This window comes from Pan troglodytes, chromosome 15 (genome assembly GCF_028858775.2).
Source record: "Pan troglodytes isolate AG18354 chromosome 15, NHGRI_mPanTro3-v2.0_pri, whole genome shotgun sequence".
NCBI lineage: Eukaryota > Metazoa > Chordata > Mammalia > Primates > Hominidae > Pan > Pan troglodytes.
Window position 1 is genome coordinate 61,479,290 of NC_072413.2, and position 24,214 is coordinate 61,503,503.

General features: G+C 41.5%; 1 protein-coding gene across 8 annotated transcripts in view; it reads right to left on the reverse strand.

Moving 5' to 3' along the window:
• PPP2R5E (protein phosphatase 2 regulatory subunit B'epsilon) overlaps positions 1 to 24,214 on the reverse strand; it is a 169,595-nt gene that overhangs the window by 130,229 nt on the left and 15,152 nt on the right. The window contains exon 1 of one of the 8 annotated variants that reach the window (XM_054665690.2): positions 5,607 to 5,680. The exons of 5 other annotated variants lie outside the window; for them this stretch is intronic. The gene's annotated coding sequence lies outside the window, so the exon portion shown is untranslated. 8 annotated transcript variants of the gene reach the window in all.

A 24,214-nucleotide genomic window follows, 5' to 3' on the forward strand; every position in this document is an offset into this window, starting at 1 on the left:
TTGAACCTGGGAAGCAGAAGTTGCAGTGAGCTGAGATCATGCCACTGCACTCAAGTCTGGGTGACAGAGCAAGACTCCATCTCAAAAAAATAAAAAAGAAAAAGAAAACACTCCCACCACAATACACAAATGCCAGCTATAGGAAGGATAAATATTACCATGTTGAAATTTTATAAAATTTTATAAAAGCAAATCTACCAGTAGAAAACTATCAGAAAAGGGTGTCTGAAACCTCATGAAATACAGTAATAGTCAATAGCTAGGCCGGGTGCAATGGCTTACACTTGTAATCCCAGCACTTTGCGAGGCCAAGGCAGGAAAATCACTTGTGCCCAGGAGTTTGAGACCAGCCTGGGCAACATAGCAAGAAACCTCATCTCACAAACAAAAATATAAAGACAGAGGACTAGCACATTAATATTATGTACTGCACAACCTCTGAAGTTGCACATGGGAACCTTGAAAGATAACCAGTAAAGCAGTGCAATATACAGGAATGGTCCAATGAGCAATACAGACCATAAATAAAAAATTACATACTACAAGAGCCAAACAGGGAAAGTCAGCCATTTTTTTTTTAACTACTGTATGTACAGAGGGATTTTGGGAAAGGCATCATCAGAGTGAGCTAGACTAGACAAAGCTTCTTGGGAAGGCCTCCTCTTGAGCTGAGCCCTAAGGAGACAGAAGATGAATTTCCATCTTAGGAGGAATGAATAGAGCAAAGGCACTGAGGCCATTGAAGAACGTGGGGTGTGGAGTGACAGGCAGGAACGGGCCTCTATGTAGAGGTTAGAAACAAGCACTATGACACTTCCAAAGCAATATCCAGTCTGCTCAAAAAGCATTTGAACCATCTGGACTGCATATCCCCCAGGTAAAAGCAAATCAACAACTCCAACCAATTTCTCAGGTGATTCCTATGCACACTGAAGTCTGAAAACAACTGTTCCAGAGCAAAGGAGGTAACATAAGGCAAGCAGTAAGGGCAAAAAACACCACATTTATATCACATGTTAACACTGCAAGGAAGACAGTTGTTTTAGATGTTCTGTTTCAATACTCCCTACTATTATCCTTCCCCAAAAGCACTTTAATTTACTATATAGTTTAATGAATTTCACATCTGAAAATCATTAATAACCTGTCTTCTCTTAGGTATACTGAAACTACCAGAACTGCATGGGAGCCTTGAAAGCCCTTATTTAAGAGGTTCCAATGGCAAGACGTGAGGAAAACCATTTGGAAAAAATCCCAATCAGTATGCCTCCCTGCCCCAAAATATGCTTTACTAAGAAGGGCAGAGCCCTGGTTTTCAAAGCAAAGCAAAGCAAAACAAAAACTCTTTCAAGTTCTGATTAAGCATGCAGTCCCAAAATCACATGCCAGTGTCCTCTGAGTGCAAAATTTGAATACACCACTTCATTATTCAGAAATGAAATAGATTAAAAGAGCTAGGGAATATGAGAAGTTTTGAATCACTCTCTAAACTACTTCCAAATTTTTCTTCCCAATCAAGAATCAGGCACAGGTATAGATTATTTCCACCATAACACCTGAGTAGCCACTTGCCCAAGACCTGTACGTATTGTATAGATTATAAATTTCAAAGTTCCAAATACCTCTCACATTTTCTTGGCAAGCAAAACTTTTCTTCGCAATCAAAAAAAAAGCAAAAACAAAAACAAAAACAAAACCCACCCAAGAAGTCAATTGGCCAGGCACGGTGGCTCACACCTGCAATCCCAGCACTTTGGGAGGCCAAGGCAGGAGGATCACTTCAGGTCAGGAGTTCAAGACCAGCCTGGCAAACATGGCAAAACCCCATCTCTACTAAAAATACAAATATTAGCCAGGCGTGGTGGCTCACGCCTATAGTCCCAGCTACTTGGGAGGCTGAGGCAGGAAAATGGCTTGAACCTAGGAGGCGGAGGTTGCAGTGAGCTGAGATCTCACCACTGTACTCCAGCCTCGGTGACAGAGTGAGACTCCACCTCAAAAAAAGAGGAAAAAGAAGTCAATCAAGTACTGCTTGAGAAACTATTTACTCATCGTATTAGATGTTTGGGGGAATGAAATACAAAAAACAAGGCTTACAGTCTAACTGGGGAGAGAAAACCTATACCCATGAAAAGCAACGGCCTGTAGAATGCAAGCGCCTTACACGTCTTAGTCACCCTTTACCCCCAGGGCATAGCATAAAATATGTGTTCAATAAACACTGTTAAAAAAAAATGCTGTCTTGGTCATCTTTGTCACTCCAGCATCTAGCCAAGTTCCTAATGCAATGTTTGCTGAATGAGATACCATGCTGTTCACATAAATATGTCTTGCATGACTTAGGTTAAGAAGATGGGGATCATTAAGGACTAAAGTAATCAAGAAAGATTTCATGGGGAAGACAAAGTTTTGAGTTATGAAATCTTAGAGCTGAAAGAAATCTTAAAGTATTACTAAGACCGGCCGGGCGTGGTGGCTCATGTCTGTAATCCCAGTACTTTGGGAGGCCGAGACAGGCGGATCATTTGAGGTCAGGAGTTCCAGACCAGCCTGGCCAACATGGTGAAACCCTGCCTCTACTAAAAATACAAAAATTAGCCGGACATGTTTGCTTGAACCCCAGCAGCCGAGGCTGCAATGACCCAAGATCATGCCACTGCACTCCAGCCTAGAGGAAAGCGTGAGACTCTGTCAAATAAATAAATAAATACTAAGACCATCTAATCTGGTAGCTCCAAAAGAAGTTTCCAAAGATGCCAAAAGCAGCTTTACACCTCTAAGGTTAAGAAGATAATTAACCTTGGTAATGACCACTTTAAAATTGAAGAAATCCCATAAACACCATGGTCATTACGATACATTAATAATGACAACCTGCTCACACACTGAACACTTCGCCATTCACTCTGCTCTCCCCACCCCTTCTCCACACTAAGAAGCCCGTGCAAGGAGGCTGAGTTCTTCAAGCTCGTCTGCCTCCAAGCAGTCCTTGATAAAGTATGGACTGCAAGCTGGAGAATCACAGCCTTCTGCACACACTCTACAATCTGAATCTAAGCTGGTTCATAAAAATTGAAGACCAACAATCTGGACCAGCTGCATCCCTTCTCACTTGACAGAGTTCCACAGAGAAATCCATGCATTCATTCAGGCAACATTCAGTGGCCGTCACATACTACCCTATTACCCACGCCAGAAACTCAGTTAGGAACATAGTAGACACAGCACCTGCCTCCCAAGGTATCACTGGGTGAGGGAGAAAATACTACAAATAAATTACAAAGCAATGTAGGGAGTATTATAATCAATATGAAAAAATATATACACCCTAGGTATCCAAGAGACAAAATCACAACGTTGTGTAAAGTCAGGCAAGGCTTTCAATAAAAGGTAGTGTTTCTTTCATTCATTTTTGACAAATATTTTCTGAGCATGTAAATATTTGCATGCTTCAAAGGGCACCATTAAGAAAAGGCAACCCACTAAATGGGAGAAAATATTTGCAAATCATATATTTGATAAGGGACTTATACCCAGAATATAAAAAGAATTCTTCACCTTAATAACAAAAAGATTGGCCGGGCGCAGTGGCTCAAGCCTGTAATCCCAGCACTTTGGGAGGCCGCGGCGGGTGGATCACAAGGTCAGGAGATGGAGACCATCCTGGCTAACACGCTGAAACCCCGTCTCTACTAAAAATACAAAAAAATTAGCCGGGCATGGTGGCGGGCGCCTGTAGTCCCAGCTACTCAGGAGGCTGAGGCAGGAGAATGGCGTGAACCCGGGAGGCGGAGCTTGCAGTGAGCCGAGATTGCGCCACTGCACTCCAGCCTGGGCGACAGAGCAAGACTCCGTCTCAAAAAAGAAAAAAGTAATAATAATAATAACAAAAAGATAATCCAAAAGTAGGCAAAGGATTTGAATAGACATTTCTCCAAAGAAGATACACAAATGGCCAGTATGAACATGCAAAGATGTTCAACATCATCAGCCATCCAGGAAATGCAAATCACACCCAATAAGATGACTATCATCAAAAAGAGAGAAAATAATATGTGTTGGCAAAGATGTGGAGAAATTAAATCCCTCATACCTTCCTAGTGGGGATGTAAAATGGTGGAGCTGCTGTGGAAAACGGTTTGGCAATATCTCAGAAAGTTAAAACAGAGTTACCAAATGACCCAGCAATCCCACTCCCAGGTATAATATTTACCCAAGGTAACTGAAAGTATGTCCACTAAAATCGTACATGAATGTTCATAACAGCATTATCCATAATAGCCAAAAAGCAGAAACAACCCAAATGTTCATCAACTGATAAATGGATTTTTAAAATGTGGCACAATGGAATATTATTCAGCCACAAAAAGGAATGAAGTGCTGACACATGCGACAACATGGAGGAACCTTGAAAACCTGGCCTCAAGTGATCCCCCACCTCAGCCTCCCAAAGTGCTGAGGTTACAGGTGTGAGCCACAGCACCCAGCCTGGGACAAGAATATTAAATGCACCCATTACCTCCTATCCCAGGCCACTGCTGCAGGGGGCACAAGGGAGGATCTCAGTAGCCTGGGTAAGTAGTGAGCACTAAAGGACCATCAGTGGGCCTTCAAAAACTCACAAGTTGCCTTACAGAAAGGATATGGGGCCTTAAAGGCCTAGAAGCAGCAATGAGGGAATACCAACTGCCTACCTGCTGTGAGTACAAGGCCCCTTCTAAAGACCTCTATCTTTCCTGGCATCCAACTACCCTAACTGTTAATTACCTTGCTCCTGGATTAATCTCAGAAGGGCAGTGTGGGTTCCTTTTAGAAGCCATGAGATAAACATGGCACTTCTCCCTTGGTACGATTAACTTTACTAAAAATACCAGTGTTTAGAATGAAAAGAAACAAATAGATTATGAAATGCAAAAATCTCTGAATTTTTAAAGTAAAAAAAAAAAACAAGACTTAAAAATAACTGCAGCAAGGGTAATTCTCTTTTTTTTTTTTTTTTTTTTTTTTTGAGACGGAGTCTTGTTCTGTCGCCCAGGCTGGAGTGCAGTGGCGTGATCTCAGCTCACTGCAAGCTCCGCCTCCCAGGTTCACACCATTCTCCTGCCTCAGCCTCCCAAGTATCTGGGACTACAGGCGCCCGCCACCACTCGGCCAATTTTTTGTGTTTTTTAGTAGAGACGGGGTTTCACCATGTTAGCCAGGCTGGTCTCCATCTCCTGACCTTGTGATCCGCCCACCTCGGCCTCCCAAAGTGCTGGGATTACAGGCGTGAGCCACCGCAACCGGCCCCAGCAAGGGTAATTCTCTTATGCCTAGGGGCACTTGATTAGATAAGTTTGAGAAGCCTGACCCTAGGGATTTATCATAAATCCCCTTCCGGAGCCTCAGTTTGTATGATTCCCCTTTGTAGAGATCCAGCTTGAGTGGCACCTAATGCCTTTGGGATCCAATGTAATAGCCTGATCCAAGCCCATAAACCCTCACTCCACCCTCCTTCCCACCCCCACACACACTTCTACACACACAAGTGTTCTCTTCCAGCCCCTGCAGCTCTCAGGCCCCCATTACCAAGTGTGTGCTCTTCCCTCCTCGCACACCTCACACACCTCTTTGGAGCCACTATGCACACAAATGCTTTCCTCTCTAGACCACGAGGCTCACTTGTTTACCCCAATGCTATGGCAACCCCCTCCCTCTGCCTGTCACTCTTTGTTCTGTCACTCTCACAAAACAACTGCATATATTCGCTAGTTTCATAGGGACCACAATGGCACATAAAACTGTGTCCTGGGTGCCCATTTAAGCCCTTCTGGTATCATTTTCCTGAATTCTTCAGAAAATATGCCTTCTATATATATTAGCTAACATTTCCTGAGCATCTACAATAAGCCTTTTCCATATATCACTGCATTGAATCCTTACAACTGTAAGGTATGAGCCCTCTCAATATTCCCCTTTTTACCACCAAGGAAACTGAGGTATAGAGAGATTAAATAACTTATCTAAGATCACTCCAATAGTAAACGGCAAAACTGGACTGAAGTCCTAACTTGTCTTCCCCAAAAGGGGATGTTCTTAACCCTTCCTCTCGTAAGAAGCCAGAGTCCAGAAGAGACCCACAATCCTGACTGTCATTATCAGCACCCTCTTTCCACTAAATATTTAAAGCTCTCTCTTGCTTTGCCTTCCAGCTTTCTAATTCAACCAGCTTTGGGGCAGCAAAACATAAATTTCCACTTCTGGAATGGGAGACATCTCCAGTGAAAGTTACCTTAAGGTCCAGAAGAAGCCAGGCAGAGAAATCACATGTCTCAGCTTTTCCACTGCAAAATTTCTATTTTATACTTGAAGAATGTGATTCTAATCAAGTACAAGTTAATCTGCACCTGAACATCTTCAGGTCCATTAATATAAAATCAGTAACTTTTTCAAATCAAAGGTTTCAAGAAATTAGATTTATCTGGTTCTTTAGCCTTCAAAGTCTGAGTCAAATAACTCTTACACAGACTTTGCTGCTTAAAATCCTTCACTTCTTCTCTAGGCCTGTGTAGACTGCAAATATTTCCATTACAGTTGCTTATGGGACTCGTACCCCAGTTGTATCTTAGTCTATGACATGCGCTATAATTTAAAAATCATAGAATTACCTTTATTTTAAAATATCCTTTTTTTTTTTTTTTTTTTTTTGAAACAGGGTCTTGCTCTATCACCCAGGCTGGAGTGCAGTGGCGCGATCTCGGCTCACTGCAACTTCTGCCTCCAGGTTCAAGCGATTCTCGTGCCTTGGCCTCCCAAAGTGCTGGGATTACAGGCCTCCTGAGTCGCTGGACCAGGCCTAATTTTAAATATTCTGTGCATCAGATATTTCACTACACCAGACTGCCCCTCCTCCTACTCATTCTCATCTCATCTCATTATTCCAAATGTTAGAGGTTTGACTATATGTTACAAACACACACCTGCAAATGGAGTCAATGCCTGTGGACTAACAGAACCCATATTCAAAGCCTGAGAATCAGCTATGGGAAAGCCATCTGAGAGACAAATTATACTTGAAGGACAGCAACTCTATCCCTGAGTTAGCTAACGCTCAGCAGTAAGTCTGGCCCACTGGGACCTGAGCAATTTGGTACGTAGATCTGAGTATAATAAGGGTTGGGAGCTTGCAGGAATTTCAAGAGTACACAAAGAAGGCATCAACACCACTACCTGAGCATCCATGCCTAAGTAAAAAGTGTTTGCTCCATGTGCCACCCTCTTCAAAAAAACAAACATATGAATACTCATATTTATGTAAACCATAAGCATACAATGATTATATATTTAAATCCATGAAGATGGGTATTTATAAAGAAAAATGACCACAAAGTCATCAAATTAAAATTCTGTTGGCAAAAAGGGATAGGATGAAACTTTCCTTAAATATCACAACACCGGTCCAGCTGAGCATCAACGAATAGGAGGAAACCAGCTGCCTCCAGCCCAACAACAATGGGACACAGACCTCACCTCACTTCTAGGGAAGAGTCACCACTAAGACCAGGTGATGAATGTCACTGGACAGTGATTCTGCTGAGGCTTAGGTGGCATACACCCTGCACCAGGCACTGTTCTAGGCATTGGGGATAAACAGCAAACAAAATACTCAAGGTCACTGCCCTCATGGAGCATGCAGTCTAACTGAAGGGGATAGAAAATAAACAATTGTCAGGTGGTGATAAGTGCTAAGGAATAAAATACAGCAAGCCAGAGACTGGTAAGCAAGAATGTTATTTTATGTAGTGTATCATTGACAGCCTCTCTGAGAAGGTGACATATAAACAGAGACCTTAAAGAAGTAAAGAAAGGAGACACGCTGAGTATCCGGTAGAGAAAACCACAAATGCAAAGCCCTACGGCCTGTTAGTGTGTTTGAGAAACAGCAAGGAGGGAGTGTGGCTAAGAGCAGTGAGTTACGATGCGGTCAAAGAAAGAGCCACATCATGTAAAGTTTTGTAGCCTCAGAAAGTAATCTAAATTTTATTCTGAATGAAATGAGAAGCCAGTGGAAGGTTTTGAACAGAGAAGTGACATAATCCGACTTCTGTTTTTAAAAGCTTGCTCTGGCTGCTGTGTAGAACACACGTGAAAAGGTGGAAGCAGCAGGGAACCTGTTGGGAGGCAAAAGATGATAGTGGTTTGGACTAGGAAGTAGCAAAGGAGGCAGAGAAGATAGTGAGAAGTGGTTGGATTCTAGACATATTTCAAAATAAAGACAGTATCCATTGAACCAAGGTGGGAAGTCCCAAGTACATTTATGGCAGATTGCAGAAATGGCCACAAATTCTTTCCCTCCTTGTGTTCATGCCACTGCAGTATAATTTTATAGCTCCTCCCACAAAGAGGTAGTCTTTCTCCATCCTTGGAATTTTAGCTGGACTTGTAACTCACTTTGGCCAATGGGACAACAGCAAACATGATGCAGAGATTTGAAAAGTTGTTAAGCATTTGCATTTGCCCTCTCTTACTGCTTTAGAGAACCCCAGAAGCCACCAAGTGGAGAAGCCCAGGCTTTAGAGAACCCCACAGGCCACCATGTGGAGAAGCCCAGGCTAACCTGCTGGATGATGAGACTCACAAAGCCCAGGCATCCCTGTAGCCCTTGCCAACCGTCATATATGTGAGTGAGACTATCCATCTGACGGGATGTTCATGAGTGAGCTCAGAGGAGAAGAGAACCATCACATAGCTGAGCCCAGCTTAAACTGCCAAACCACAAAATGGTGAACTAAATAAATGCCTGTTGTTTTAAGCCACCAAGTTTTGGAGTGGTTTGTTGAGCAGCAAAAGCTGATTCAAAATCTATTTATCCCCCAAATCGAATGCAAGCCACCTAACAGCATTATATAAAAGGCAAAATTTCAATTCTAAAGTAAACTGACATAGAATGGGTATGGTGTTGATGAGCTGATTAGAAAAGGAAAGAGCACAAGTCATAAATCACCGTGTAGCTCATTAAAATGTGGTATGATAGAGAGCTGAGTTCTCTGTGCAAAAAATTACCAAGATAAGAATCTCAGCTGGGTGTGGTGGCTCACGTCTATAATCCCAGCACTTTGGGAGGCCGAGGTGAGTGGATCACATGAGGTTAGGAGTTTGAGACCAGCCTGGCCAACATGGTGAAACCCCATCTCTAAGATACAAAAAATTAGCCGGGCGTTGTGGCGCACCCCTGTAATCCCAGCTACTCAGGAGGCTGAGGCAGGAGAATCGCCTGAACCTGGAAGGCAGAGGTTGCAGTGAGCTGAGATCGTGCCACTGCACTCCAGCCTGGATGACAGAGCGAGACTCTGTGGTAAAAAAAAAAAAAAAAAAAAAAAAAAAGAATCTCAGAACACTGAAAATAAAAGATTTCACACCAACACAATTTATCTTTTCAATGTCCCACACACCATTTTTGAAAATTACTAAGTACTTTACCCTCTTGCCAAACATCAAAAATAATATGCTCTTTCAAGATCATCTAGATAGAGGAACAGTTACGCTCTTTCCTTATAGAAAAGAAACCAAGCTGCACTTCTCTTCCTTAGCAGATACAGATAGATGGGTAGAGATAGATGATGGGTGGATGGAAGGATAGAAGGACAAACATACATACCACAAATAATACTTAAGAGTAAAAGCATTTATGCTGTATTGAAAGTCTCTGGTAGACTCTGTAAGTGATCATACAAAGGCTTAATGTGATGATCACCAATGTTTACAGATATCATTTTTCTTCTCAGTAGTTGTTACTTTCTATTAATTGGAAAGGCAGATTTGAGACACATAACTACCCTTCTGTTTTTAATTAATTTTTTTAATGTTAAGATAGAAAGTGAAACCTTCCATTCCTATTCCCCAAAGATGACCAGTGTTAAGTTTCCTCGTATCTCCTTCTAGGCCATTTCTCTTTTCCAAATTAATTGTTGTTACTTATAATAACTAATGTAATATAAAGAATAAAAAATTTTTAAAAACAAAGTTAATTGTCACATACTGTAATTTTGAAAACTAAAACATATCTTCCAAGCTACCTCTATAAATTAAGTAGAATCCTCCCTACCTATAAATGTTCTGTCACAAGCTTTCCAAACTCTGTAAAAACCTAACATTAGTATTATATATTGAGTTTTAAACAACTAGTATGAAGATGGCTTGATTTCTGAAACATCTCATCACCTATCACCAAAGAGAACCAACAGCAGCAGTGGAAAACCCCATTCTCCACCCCCCTACCCCCCACCAAGAAAACAACAACAACAACAACCAAAAAAACCCAGCTATTTAATGGCTGGGGGGGAAAAATTACCTTTTTTGGAACTGAAATAGAAACTGTTTGGATGGTTAAATGAAACCACTCACTAGAGTTTATAGGCCTAGTTTATACTTGACATGTGGAAATGAGTCTTCAGGAAGAAAGAAAATTCCTGAAGATGGATACTGATTATCTCTGTTTCTGAAGATACACTCACCAAAGAAAGGCCCCTCAGGATCATGCACTGGTGTATTCAAAATACACACTGCATCGCCCTCAAGTAAAAAGGACAAGGATAGACTAAGTCTTATCAAATTATGCCCAGCAAAATGAAGAACTTGGAAAATGAGGTTCCAGTAAAAGAAAATCTCCCCTCAAATACTGTACAATCTTTCAAAAATATGAACCACTCACTAAGTGTGCTTCTCATGTTACATAAAACTTTGGAAAACCACATCAAATCCTGTTACCTCTTAATTATACACACTAATGAAGGGATAAAAACATGGAGAACCTAAAATTCACTTCCTGCATATTAAAAAAAAATGAACAGATTATAGAGCTTGGGAGGCAGGGGATAGAGGTGGGGAGGGGTTCCTGCAACAACAAACAGAAATTTTCCTTTCTAATTGTTTACTTAAAGTTAGAATTAAAATAAGCTTTTTATATTTCCTGAACACACATCAAACAAAAATAAAGAGAGCCTGGGTGTCCATCTGAGTGGAAGGGAAACTACACAGAAGACCAGAGGAGAAACTTATATAGCGCTTATCTTTCATTAATTGTGATGAGCCAGAACTGGGGCCTCTGAGCTGATATGAATCCCTATAAGTCAAGAGGGGCCAGGGTAAGAGAAAGGACTAGAATATCACACTCTCTCCCGCAGCTCACTCTTCCACTTGCACATCCCCCAGACACAAAGGTACTATGCTCTTTAGGTCCTGGGCTCCAGCCCAATGTTTTCTATGGCATATTTCAAGGAGAGATGCAAAGTGCCAGGTTAATGCCAGCAGCAATTCTTGTGAACCAGCAAATGTCTGTCCAGTCTAAGCCCCAGATATGACAGGAAACTGAGTTTGTTTTATTGTCAAGACTGCACCAAAAGTCACTTAATGTTTGTATACTATTTCCGCTCTCCAAATCTAATCAAATAAATACTACCCAATAAATTTAGACCCCACTAAATCTTTATATCTGAATATCATATTTATTCATTCAATAAACACTTATTCCACACCTCCTACATGCCAGACACTGCCAGCTCTCAGTCACAATTGAAAAGATTGATAATAAAACCAGAAAACGAACCTTATGCCCAGAGTCTTTCAAAGCATTTGGCCACCTTTGATACTCATGGGTCTTTCACAGACTATGCTCTGTCCAAAGCAACACCTTTCCTGCTAACCACAGCAAGCCATAATCATAAATCTCTACCTTTAAAACTATGTTCAGTTTATTATACTACATTACACAAAAACTCTCTTCATTAAAAAAAAAAGAGAGACACTCTCTAGAAGAATATTTAAGATGCAAACCAGAAAAGAAAAAGTAATGAGTAAGAAGCGATACTATAGTAAGAATCAGCACTGTTTTAAATACACAAAGAATTCCTTTCCTGCCTGAAAGGAGGGTTTCCCTCAGCAGGTACTCTAAGCAGCGAAGATGAGAGGGGGCACTATCCTAGACAGCAAGAATACAATCGTAAATGGACATGGAATATTGACCATTTCCCTGACCTCAAAGATGGAAATATCATGACAACTGTCAATTACCAAGTGCCTATCATGTGTTAGCTGCTACTCTAGGCATTTCACATATATCACCTCTAAAATGAATCCTGCAAGGTAGACGATATTATCACCACTTTACAGATAAGCAAACAGAGGCTGTGAGGTCATCTGTCCAAAGTCACCCAGCTCACAAGGAAAATTCACTAAAATTCTAAGATTTCTGCCTAGCTCCCAAACCTATCCCTCTTTTCATAACTCTACCCTGCTGAACATGCAATATCTCTGTGTCTTTATCTTCAGTCTCCCTAGCTTCCCATGCCACTTCTGTATTTCTGACCTGGCCATACCTCCGTACAACCCTAAGCAAGCCCACCTGCAAAACTACTTAGAGAGGGGAAAAAAGAAGAAAAAAATAAATGTCAAAAATGTTAACAGATGGGAGAAAATAAACAACTATACGGGACACTATCTCAAGCTTCAATAAAGTTGAAGTCAAACAGTATACACAACTGAAATACCCTCCTCTGATTGAAGCTTTCGCTTCAGAGTCTTTGAGAATTATTCAAATTATTTAGAATAAAAAGTAAGAACTCGAGGTAGAATAGAAACTTCAGCATCTACCAAGTCAAGAAGATAACTTGGAAAACAATTCTGACTGACATTCCAATTTAATCACACTTACTGAATTCTGCACTGTCAGTGATTTCTTGGAGCCTTGGTTTCCCTCATTATATACCTACTTCAAATACACAAAATGTTGTTTTTGTGAACATTATCATTCACAGGCACTTTTTTTTTTTTTAGTCAGAGTCTCACTCTGTAGCCCAGACTGGTGTGATCTTGGCTCACTGCAACCTCCGCCTCCCGGATTCAAACAATTCTCCTGCCTCAGCCTCCCGAGTAGCTGGGATTACAGGTGCCTGCCACCATGCCTGGCTAATTTTTCTATTTTTAGTAGAAATGGGGTTTCACCATGTTGGCCAGGCTGGTCTCGAACTCCTGACCTCGTGATCCACCTGCCTCGGCCTCCCAAAGTGCTGGGATTACAGGTGTGAGCCACTGTACCCAGTAATAGTCACTTATTTTCTTTTATTTTTATTTTACTTTTTTTTTTTTTTTGAGAAAGAGTCTTGCTCTGTCGCCCAGGCTGGAGTGCAGTGGTGCAATCTTGGCTCACTGCAAGCTCTGCCTCCTAGGTTCACGCCATCCTCCTGCCTCAGCCTCCCAAGTAGCTGGGACTACAAGCGCCCGCCACCACGCCTGGCTAGTTTTTTGTATTTTTAGTAGAGATGGGCTTTCACCATGTTAGCCAGGATGGTCTCGATCTCCTGACCTTGTGATCCGCCCACCTCCGCCTCCTAAAGTGCTGGGATTACAGGCATGAGCCACCACACCCGGCATAGCCACTTATTTTATTTAAATTATTTATGAAAGGAAAATTCCACAAGGGTGAATACATTTTCTTATCTCAACAGAAACTGAAGACATGTCAATGACCACCTTCATTATCTTGAGATAAGAATGAGAAATGAGTGTTTTGGACACTGTAATAACCACAACTTCCCATGAGGAAGAAAAAGAAAAAAATCTAAGAATAAAGACTAAATATAGGTTTCATTGCTAATCAAAATTGCATGCGTGCAACAAATCCATAATTTCAGTTCATAAAAATAGCTTTAAGTAAAAGTTCACAGATGAAGAAAAAATGTTTAACACAACATGAAATTCACATTCTAAGCCACCTGCTGCAAAGATACTTTCACAAAACTCCTAGCAACTTCTTTGGATCTTGTTTAGAAGACTTTTAGATGCTCCCACTGAATGAAAGGTGTTAGGTTAATAGCGATTTCCTATCTGTCCACGTATCATCAACGTATTTCCAACATTTGGCAACCACCACCAATCCCGATGTTTCACAGGCAAGATACCAAGATCATCACACACATCCAATTCCCCAATCTCCAACCTCCCCATCTCAACACACACCAGCTGGGAAGACAGGTGAACACAATGCTTTCACATCTGTCATAGAGCAAAGCAGCTCATATTTGGCTAGGCTAATCCTTCGGTTCAGTAATGTACTAACTTTGACAGCTTCCAAATGTTACTTCACTCAAAAATTCTTTCTGAATGCTTTTTAGAGCTCAATAGCAAACCTAATATATAATATATAGTGATATATTGTTTTGCTTAAACAATTTAGTCTATGGATGAACTAAATAGATTTTTAGAAACAAACACTCACTTCCCTAAACGTAGCATACAAAGAGATCAGCTTTATAGGATCCACTTGAAACCCAAGTCTTATGACTCAAAAAATATGTATTATTTAAGAGGCAGAGAACTGGTCAACTATCCTTGCATCTGTGGGCACAAATGAGTATCAATTGTTAACTATGACACCCTGAGGTGGTGAAATTATGTTATGACAGTACATAATTATTACCAGCCTTGCTTAAAAAAAATAAAAAATAAAAATAGGATATCCTCCTAGTCAAGTAATGTAGGTGTAGTGCCCTACATTAACACACAAATGAAAAAGAATATTCCATTAAGTAAAACTGTGAAGAAACATAATTTCACCAAGAATATTTTGATATTAAATATAGATTTGGGCCCACAGGAATGCACACTGTCTTGACTAGCCATGAAATGACTAAAAACACTTTGAAATTCATTAACTATTTAGGTACAAGAGTGGTCATTTAAGCACTGACTATCAAAAACCCCAAACTCCACAGTCCTTTATTTATTTTGTTAGACCCTGTCAGGTCAGAGTCTGACATAATCATGGATGATGCTTTCTTCCTTACGTAAACCATCACAAATCCAGTTTCGCTTCAAGCACTGGTACTGAAAAGCACTCACTCCACTCAATTTTCACCACCCACAAAATGCAGTGCAGATAATTCTCAATAATTTAAATTATAATAGCTCAGGAAAATTTAAAATTAGAAAGTGACAAGGAGGTGGATTCAATTTTTAACTTCATTCAATTTGTCAAATTTGAAATACTTTCAATTATTTATTTTTCCAGTCTTCACAGTAACCATAACACCACCGATGTTAATTGCTTCACCTAACTGCGGTTTTACTGTTGCTTGCATTCTCATTTAATGAACTTCAGTTGGTACTGACAATAATTCTAGATCTAATCTTCTAAACTTTTATTCTCTTAATGAATTAATTCTATTGCATTATGTTCCCCACTATTCCAAGCAGTAGTTCATAAAATAGGGAATTAAAACACATAAAAACTTAAGATTGTGTACTTTAATAACACAGTAGCATCCATAGAACATATAGCTGAGCCTACAGATAGATTTTATTTTATTAATTTTATTTTTTAGAGACAGGATCTCACTCTGTCACCCAGGCTGTGTTGCAGTGATGCAATCACAGCTCACTGCAGCCTCGAACTCCTGGCCTTAAGCAATCCTCCTGCCTCAGTCTCCCAAAGCACTGGGATTACAAGCATAAGCCAACATTCCTGGCCCAGATTTTTTTTTTGTTTATTTATTGGTCTCACTCTGTCACCCAGTCTGGAGTGCAGTGGTGCAATCATGGTTAACCGCAGCCTCAAACTCCTGGGTTCAAGGGATCCTCCTGCCTTAGCCTCTGGAGTAGCTGGGACTACAGGCATACATCACCATGCCAGGCTAATTTTTTTTTTCTTCTGTAGAGACAGGGATCTCACTCTGCTGCCCAGGTTGGTCTCAAGCTCCTGGCCTCAAGAGATCCTCCCGTCTCAGCCTCCCAAATCACTGTAATTACAGGGGTGAGCCACAGTGCCCACACAGATTTTATTTACAGTTTTTCTTTAAGAGACTTGATTTTTTTTGTTGTACATTTCATTTTTATGGTCTAAAAGTAAATTAGCAATATTTTTAAAAGGCAAGCAATGAAGTGACTTGTCTGCATGGAAACCACAATATCATAAAATACAATAAGCACAATGTTACCATGACAAGAGAACTTTTTAAAATTCCAACTCCAACAATAAGACTACCTCAAAGTAATCTTCCATCATAATGCTATTATAAATAATCACAGGGAAAAATAAAAGTATAATATAAGAATATGCAGGCTGCTCTGCCTACAGAGTAGCCATTCTTTTATTCCTTTACTTTCTTAATAAACTTGCTTTCACTTAAAAAAATAAAAATAAAAAAATAAAATAAATAAAAGAGGCCAGGCGCAGTGGCTCATGCCTGTAATCCCAACACTTTGGGAGGCCAAGACAGGCAGATCATCTGAGGTCGGGAGTTCGAGACCAGCCTAACATGGAGAAACCCCGTCTCTACTAAAAATACAAAATTAGCCAGGCGTGGTGGCACATGCCTGTAGTCCCAGCTACTTGGGAGGCTGAGGCAGGAGAATCGCTTGAACCTGGGAGGCAGAGGTTGCAGTGAGCCAAGATCGTGCCATTGCACTCCAGGCTGGGCAACAAGAGCGAGACTCTGTCTCAAAAAAAAAGAAAAAAATACGTAAACATGAGGGGAAAATATTATTCCTTATGACTGGGTAGGGGATCTAGAGGTGATTTATATATTCTGTGGTTGTATATTTGAGGGTGTATAAATGTTCTTGGGATCAAGGACAAACTCTTTTTTTTTCTCTTGAGACAGAGTCTTGTTCTGTCACCCAGGCTGGAGTGCAGTCGTACGATCTCTGCTCAATGCAACCTCTGCCTCCCGGGTTCAAGTGATTCTCCCCCCGAGTAGCTGGGATTACAGGCACATACCACCATGCCCAGCTAATTTTTTGTGTGTGTGTGTATTTTTAGTGGAGACAGGGTTTCACCGTGTTGGCCAGGGGGGTCTCGAACTCCTGACCTCAGGTGATCTACCCACCTCGGCCTCTCAAGGTGCTGGGATGACAGGCATGAGCCACCATGCCTGGCCTAAGGACAAACTCTCTCTTTTTTTTTTTTTTTGAGACAGAGTTGCTCTGTTGCCCAGGCTGGAGTGCAGCGGCACAATCTCGGCTTACTGCAACTTCCGCTTCTTGGATTCAAGCAATTCTCCTGCCTCAGCCTCCCAAGTAGCTGGGATTACAGGCATGTGCCACCATGTCCGGCTAATTTTTGTATTTTTAGTAAAGATGGGGTTTCACCATGTTGGTCAGGCTGGTCTCGAACTCCTGACCTCGTGATCCGCCCGCCTCGGCCTCCCAAAGTGCTGGGATTACAGGTGTGAGCCACCACGCCTAGCTCCTACGGACAAACTCTTAATTCAGTCTTGAGGATTTGGCCCCAGAAAACCTTAATAGCCCATCCAGTCTCTGATCTCTAGCTACAACATTTTTTGAGACGGAGTCTCGCTCTGTCGCCCAGGCTGGAGTGCAGTGGCGCAATCTCAGCTCACTGCAAACTCCGCCTCCCGGGTTCACGCCATTCTCCCGCCTCAGCCTCTGGAGTAGCTGGGACTACTGGCACCCGCCACCACGCCCAGCTAATTTTTTGCATTTTTAGTAGAGATGGGGTTTCACCGTGCTAGCCAAGATGGTCTCGATCTTCTGACCTCATGATCCGCCCGCCTTGGCCTCCCAAAGTGCTGGGATTACAGGTGTAAGCCACCGCGCCCAGCCAAGAAGAACCTTATCAACCTGCCTGCCCTGTCTTCTTCTCTCAGCATAATCGCTTCCTCTGAGAAACCTTCCCTGAATGGCCACCCTATTTCTCCAAAAGCACTTGCCATTGTTGGAATTCTATCTTTGTCTGTTCAGGTGATTAATATCTATCTCTGCAAATATCAGAGACCAATCCTGTTATGCTCATCACTGTATTCCCAGAACAGTGTCTGGTGTATCATATGGCTCAACAGAAATGTGTTGAATGAATGAATAAATGGACTGAACTGCATAGCCCACTGTAACAATCATAAAAATGAGAATTTAAGGCCCTTGGAGGAGACTGAGTTAGCCAGGTCCTAGGTGGACTCCTTTCATAGCTGTTTGCTTCATATACGTTTAGAAAAACACATGCGTGGCCAGGTGCAGTGGCTCACATCTGTAATCCCAGCACTTTGGGAGGCCGAGGCGGGTGGATCACGAGGTCAGCAGATTGAGACCATCCTGGCTAACATGGTGAAACCTCGTCTCTACTAAAAATACAAAAAAAAAAAAAAAAAAAAACCAATTAGCTGGGCATGGTAGCAGGTGCCTGTGGTTCCAGCTGCTTGGGAGGCTGAGACAGGAGAATGGCGTGAACCAGGGAGGCAGAGCTTGCAGTGAGCCAAGATCGCGCCACTGCACTCCAGCCTGGGCAACAGAGTGAGACTCTGTCTCAAAAAAAAGAAAAAGAAAAACACATGCATATAATGTATTTTATTCAAATCTTGCCATAATTCAAGAGTATGAATACAGTCTACCACTCCTAAGCCCAAGAGTATCTAAAGCATACACCATTTCTAGAACATCTCACTAAACCAGTACAGTTAAAATAAATCCCAGTTACTTGAACTGCCTTTTAAAATGTTAAGACATAAATCTAAATATAATACAATATAGCTCTATTCAACATAAGTTTCAGAACTTCATCTAAACTGTTTTTGATTAAAATATCTTTAAACTTTCTTAAAGTAAAATGAGCATTATTTCTAGAAGACGGGTTACTATTAAAAACACCAGTTAGTTGGCCGGGCACAGTGGCTCATGCCTGTAATCCCAGCACTTTGGGAGGCGGAGGCGGGCAGACCACAAGGTCAGGAGTTCAAGACCAGCCTGACCAACATGGAGAAATCCCGTCTCTACTAAAAATACAAAAATTAGCCAGGTGTGGTGGCACATGCCGGTAATCCCACTCAGGAGGCTGAGGCAGGAGAATCGCTTGAACCCAGGAGGCAGAGGTTGCAGTGAGCTGAGATCACGCCACTGCACTCCAGTCTGGTGAACAGAGCAAGACTCAGTCTCAAAAAAAAGAGCCCAGTTAGTTGTATCAGTTGTAGGTGGAGTTGGAGAGACAAGTGCAGATGGATATATAGAACACCTCACAGAACAGGGAATACTGAAACTTTCTTCTACTTTAAAAAGTCCCCTGTTTCATCTGCTTTCCAGTCCTTTTGATTTTTGCTCACAAACTGGGGGAAAACACCACTCCTTCTGATGCATGGCTATCTTCCTGAAAAATTAATTTGATGAGATAAAGATCAAAAGTAGCCTTCTTACCCTCAAAAAAACTCTTCACCTTTGCTATAAATATTCTTTCATTCAATCAAAAACAGTGTTGTGTGCTTATAATGTGTAAGGCACACAACAGCTGTGATTCCTACACTGCTAGTAGAAGACAGCCCTTAGGAGCCTGAACCTACTCCGAATTCTCACTATATTTCCTCATAAGATATGGTGGAGGAGTATGCCCTACTATTGCCAGATATTGTTTCCTGGGGGCACTTCAGTAAAAGGTTAATTCAAGTCTGTATCTCCCTTATTAGAATACAGTATTTTTCCTGAAATGGTGCCAAGTCTCAATTTGCTACATGTTCTTTTTAATGTTTTAACATTTTACTTTGAACAGTGTTCCAGGCACAAGCAGCCCTGAATTAATTAAATTAAAATTTAACATCACTGTGAGACAAAAGTCTTTCATGGTGCCTACATAACGGATGAACTTTTGCCAGATTGCTTCTCTCACAACACTGCATATTCTGAAACAAGATCCAGGTCCACAGGGCTGACTTCAAGAAAGATCAATGGCAAACAGAGAGATGAGGGAACGCATATTTATTAAGCAGCCAACCACTATTCAGGCAGTTTACCCACAATGCCTCACTTACTCTTCACAACCACCTTGGGCAGCATGAATCTCGTTTTACCAAAAGGGAAACTGAAGTTCCAAAGACGTTTAAATAACTCACCTCAGTTCATAAAGCTAAGATTATCACCTAGACTTGAACCCAGACCCTTTCCTACAATAAGTGAGTTCCCCAAAGATGGAGGGATGAGTGTTCAAGGACACCGCAGCCAGAATGCTACCAGTTTACTGAACTGTTCCTTACTATTCCATGACTGACATGACTGACATGACTGACATGCCTTCACCAGGACACAGCATGAGTTGCACAGGGGCCCGGGGACGCGCCTTGTGCCCAGCTCCCCGGCCTGGCCAGCCTTCTTGAGGAGCCCAGAGCCCACGGCCTGCCACACCTCTCCCCATCACCACCCACAGTGCTGCTGCAGGCCTGGCTGCTCCCCTCATTCTTCTCTTCTCTGCTTTGCTTTCTCACCACCTTCAGTCTCCTCGTAATTTTTAGAGTACTTGCAAAAACGTCTTAGTAAATCACCCCAGCACAGTATGACCAAGATTGCGGTTAGCTGTTCTCACCTGCACACATTTATGACTAACGGCCACAACAAGGAAGTTACCAGCTTTAGAGCCAGACCGGCCTAGGGTCCCACCCCTGGCTCTCTCTGCACGAGTGGGCAAGTTACTTTGCCCTCAGTTAAAAGCAAACATCGCTTGTTCTTGGTATTGGGCGTGCAGCTTAAATGAGACGCCATGTGGTACATTGCCTGGCACACCGAAAAACCAACAGACAGCTCTTCTTCACTGATTGCTAACCTAGTTCTTTACCAGCAGAAACAACCTGACTTTCTCCTCCCAAATTCTCCCAGGTCCACAGCCATTCCAGAAAAATGTTTCTTTACAGGCACACTCAATTTTATCACTGGTATTCCTATTCACCCAGCTTAATTTTTCAAATGATGCAGATCAAAATTTTCCAGCCAACCACACACTACAGTCATGTAGTAACTTCTCCCTTCAAATACCTTTTAAAATTCTATTTGGTATCAAAAAGAATCAAAAATCAGGAAAGACATACAGGAGAAGAAACCTCTAGTCATGAGAGCTCCCTTCTACAGAGAGAGATGACAAATTCTGTCTCCACTCTGAGTGAGAAAACATGCCAACCACCCAAAGCAACTGTTCCTAGCCTTTGGAGAAACTCCTTTGAGAATCTGATGAAAGCTCTACCTTTGTCCGGAAAAGTGTCAGTCTGCACAGAGATACAAAATACTCCCTGGAATTTCAAGAGGGTCAAGGGCCCTCTAAAACTCACCCACTGACCACAAGATAAGAGCCATCAACAGAGCCATCTGTGATACTCTTTAAACTGGTAAAATCCTCAATTCAGATTTTGTTTCCTTAAGGTGCAATAAACTTAAAAGCCTACGCAAAGACCTCAAGAAGGTACACTAAGAAAGAAGTTTCTCATTCAATTCTTCCTGTCTTTTTTTTGAGATGGAGTTTTGTTCTGTACCCAGGATGGAGTGCAGTGGTGCAATATCAGCTCACTGCAACCTCCGCCGCATGGGTTCAAGAGATTCTCCTGCCTCAGGCTCCCAAGTAGCTGAGATTACAGGCACCTACCACCACACCTGGCTAATTTTTTTTGTATTTTTAGTAGAGATGGGGTTACACCATGTTGGCCAGGCTGGTCTCGAACTCCTGACTTCAAGTGATCTGCCTGCCTCAGCCTCCCAAAGTGCTGGGATTACAGGAGTGAGCCACCATGCCTGGCCCTCTTCATGTCCTTCGCTGGTTCAAAATAAAATGCTGCAAAACTAACATGGCTCAAAACCCAAAGAGAAAGTTCTCTCTTTGAATCTAAATATCAAAACAAAGCTGTGTTCCAGACCAGTGTGTGTGCTGGGGAATGGGCAAGAGAAATGGAGGCACGAAAGTATTAGAACTCTATATCTTATTTTTCAATATCATCCTTTTTAAACATCTCTATGTTTGTATATGTTTTAATGTTGTGTAACAGGACAAATACAAGAGTGCTGAAGTTATATTCTCTGATAGAAGTAAGCAATTACAAAAACGTTTGAAGATCCTGTCCTGGGAAACAACTTTCTCTCTTTCTGTCTCTCTGTCTCTCTCTTTCTCTCTCTCTCTCAATCTTTCTCTCTTTCTGTCTCTGTCTCTCTTTCTCTTTCTCTCTCTCTCTCTCTCAATCTTTCTCTCTTTCTCTTTTTCTTTTTGAGACAGGGTCTCACTTTGTCACCCAAGCTGGAGTGCAGCAGCATGATCTTGGCTCACTGCTGCAGCCTTGACCTCCCGGAATCAGGTGATTCTCTCACCTTAGCCTGCAGAGTAGCTGGGACGACAGGAGCATGCCCCCACACCTGGCTAATTTTCCTATTTTTTGTAGAGATGGAGTTTTGCCATGCTTCCCAGGCTGGTCTTGAACTCCTGGGCTCAAGCGATCCTCCCACCTCAGCCTCCCAAAGTGCTAGGAAGGATTACAGGTGTGAGCTACTGCGCCCAGCCTAACAACTTCCAAATTAAGTTTACCTAGGCCGGGCACAGTGGCTCACGCCTGTAATCCCAGCACTCTGGGAGGCCAAGGCGGGCGGATCACCTGAGGTTGGCAGCTCAAGACCAGCCTGACCAACACAGTGAAACCCCATTTCTACTAAAAATACAAAATTAGTCAGTTGTGGTGGCACATGCCTGTAATCCCAGCTACTCGGGAGGCTGAGGCAGGAGAATCACTTGAACCCAGGAGGTGGGGGTTGCAGTGAGTCAAGATCAAGCCGTTGCTCTCCAGCCTGGACAACAAGAGGGAAACTCCGTCTCAAAAAAAAAGAAAGTTTATCTAATAATAATTTTACCTGGTAATGCTCCATAAATGGAATTTCCCTTGAAAATAATTACATTAGCCACTTTAAATTCTGATTCCAGAAACAAGAAATCTGTCTCAAACTGACATTAACTAAACAGTAATGCTGAGATTGTTCCATAAGAACTAGTTTCTCCTTTTTGCTTTAAAAGTATAATTCTCACAGCTGTATATACTCCATATTTTTCTTCCTTAAATGCAAAGAATCCATGTAATGTGTTAAAGGAACAAAAATCAACTAAAAGACGTTAGTAAACATTTGCCATTGTGTACTTTTTCCTATAATTATAGTAGTCAATATTCTTCAACTCATACAATGTATCTAGCACTAGGCTAAATGTTTTACCTGCCTTCTGGAATTTAATCTGACTCTATGATATGGCTTCTATTACTCTCCCAGTTTTAGAGAGAAGAAAACCAAGGCTTAGAAGTCAGCTCCTGGCCAGGTGTGGTGGCTCAATGCCTGTAATCCCAGCACTTTGAGAGGCCAAGGCGGGCCAATCACACGGTCAGGAGTTCAAGACCAGCCTGGCCAACATGGCAAAACCCCATCTATACTAAAAATACAAAAACTTAGCTGGGCGTGGTGGTGGGTGCCTGTAATCTCAGCTACTCGGGAGGCTGAGGCAGAAGAATTGCTTGAACCCGGGAGGTGGAGGTTGCAATGAGCAGAGATCGCGTCACTGCACTCCAGCCCGGGCGACAATGTAGGAAAAAAAAAAAAAAGTCAAATGGCTTCTAATGGTGGACTCAGAATTCAAACTCAGGTATGTGTGACCGCAGGGCCTACATTCTTACTGAGGGAAACTATGCTTAATTCTACTGTAACATAAAAATAAGATTCCATATAAGTTTTCAAAAAAAAAAATCTTCAAATACAAAAGGTAGAAACCATTTTTAAGTATTAAAAGAGGATGTCATCACTTGCAAACGAACTACTTTAGCCTATTCGAAATATCTAGAAACTTTACTGATCTTTTTCAAGCACTACAAAATCTAATTACTATTATGAGTCAATATTATTATAAAATATAAGTTTTACAAATCAGAGAACATTTGCCCATAAAACTCTGCTCTGAAAGTCCATTATAATATTCAGATATGCTATTCTCTCTTAAACTATATAAAGTCTGGTGATCTGATTAGGCTATAATCAGTCCTCAAATACGCAGAACAGAGGGATTTCACTGGACTTAACGTTTTAACTTTTGTGAAATGAAAGTGATGAATTTGCAAAGTAAAAGGAATCACTCTAAGTTTTTCGTCTATAAAATCCACTCCATTCTCTCTGTATAATATACCACTTATGTTTTTAACCTGAAACATGCAGAATTACCAAAGCACAAACCCACTCAGGATTTTAATTGAACACTCAGCAATGTGATCCTTTTAAAATAAAAAGTTTTCATTAAACAAGTTTATATTTTGTGTAAATTAGAAGTTAAAATAAAATTGGCATTAAAATTTTATTTTTTTAAAATAAAATTGGCCTGGGTTTTGCAAAAAAAAATAAAGTGTTTAAATATTTATGAAGGAAAAATAAATGCCTTTATTACTTATTAGTCAACTAAGTCAACCTAAAT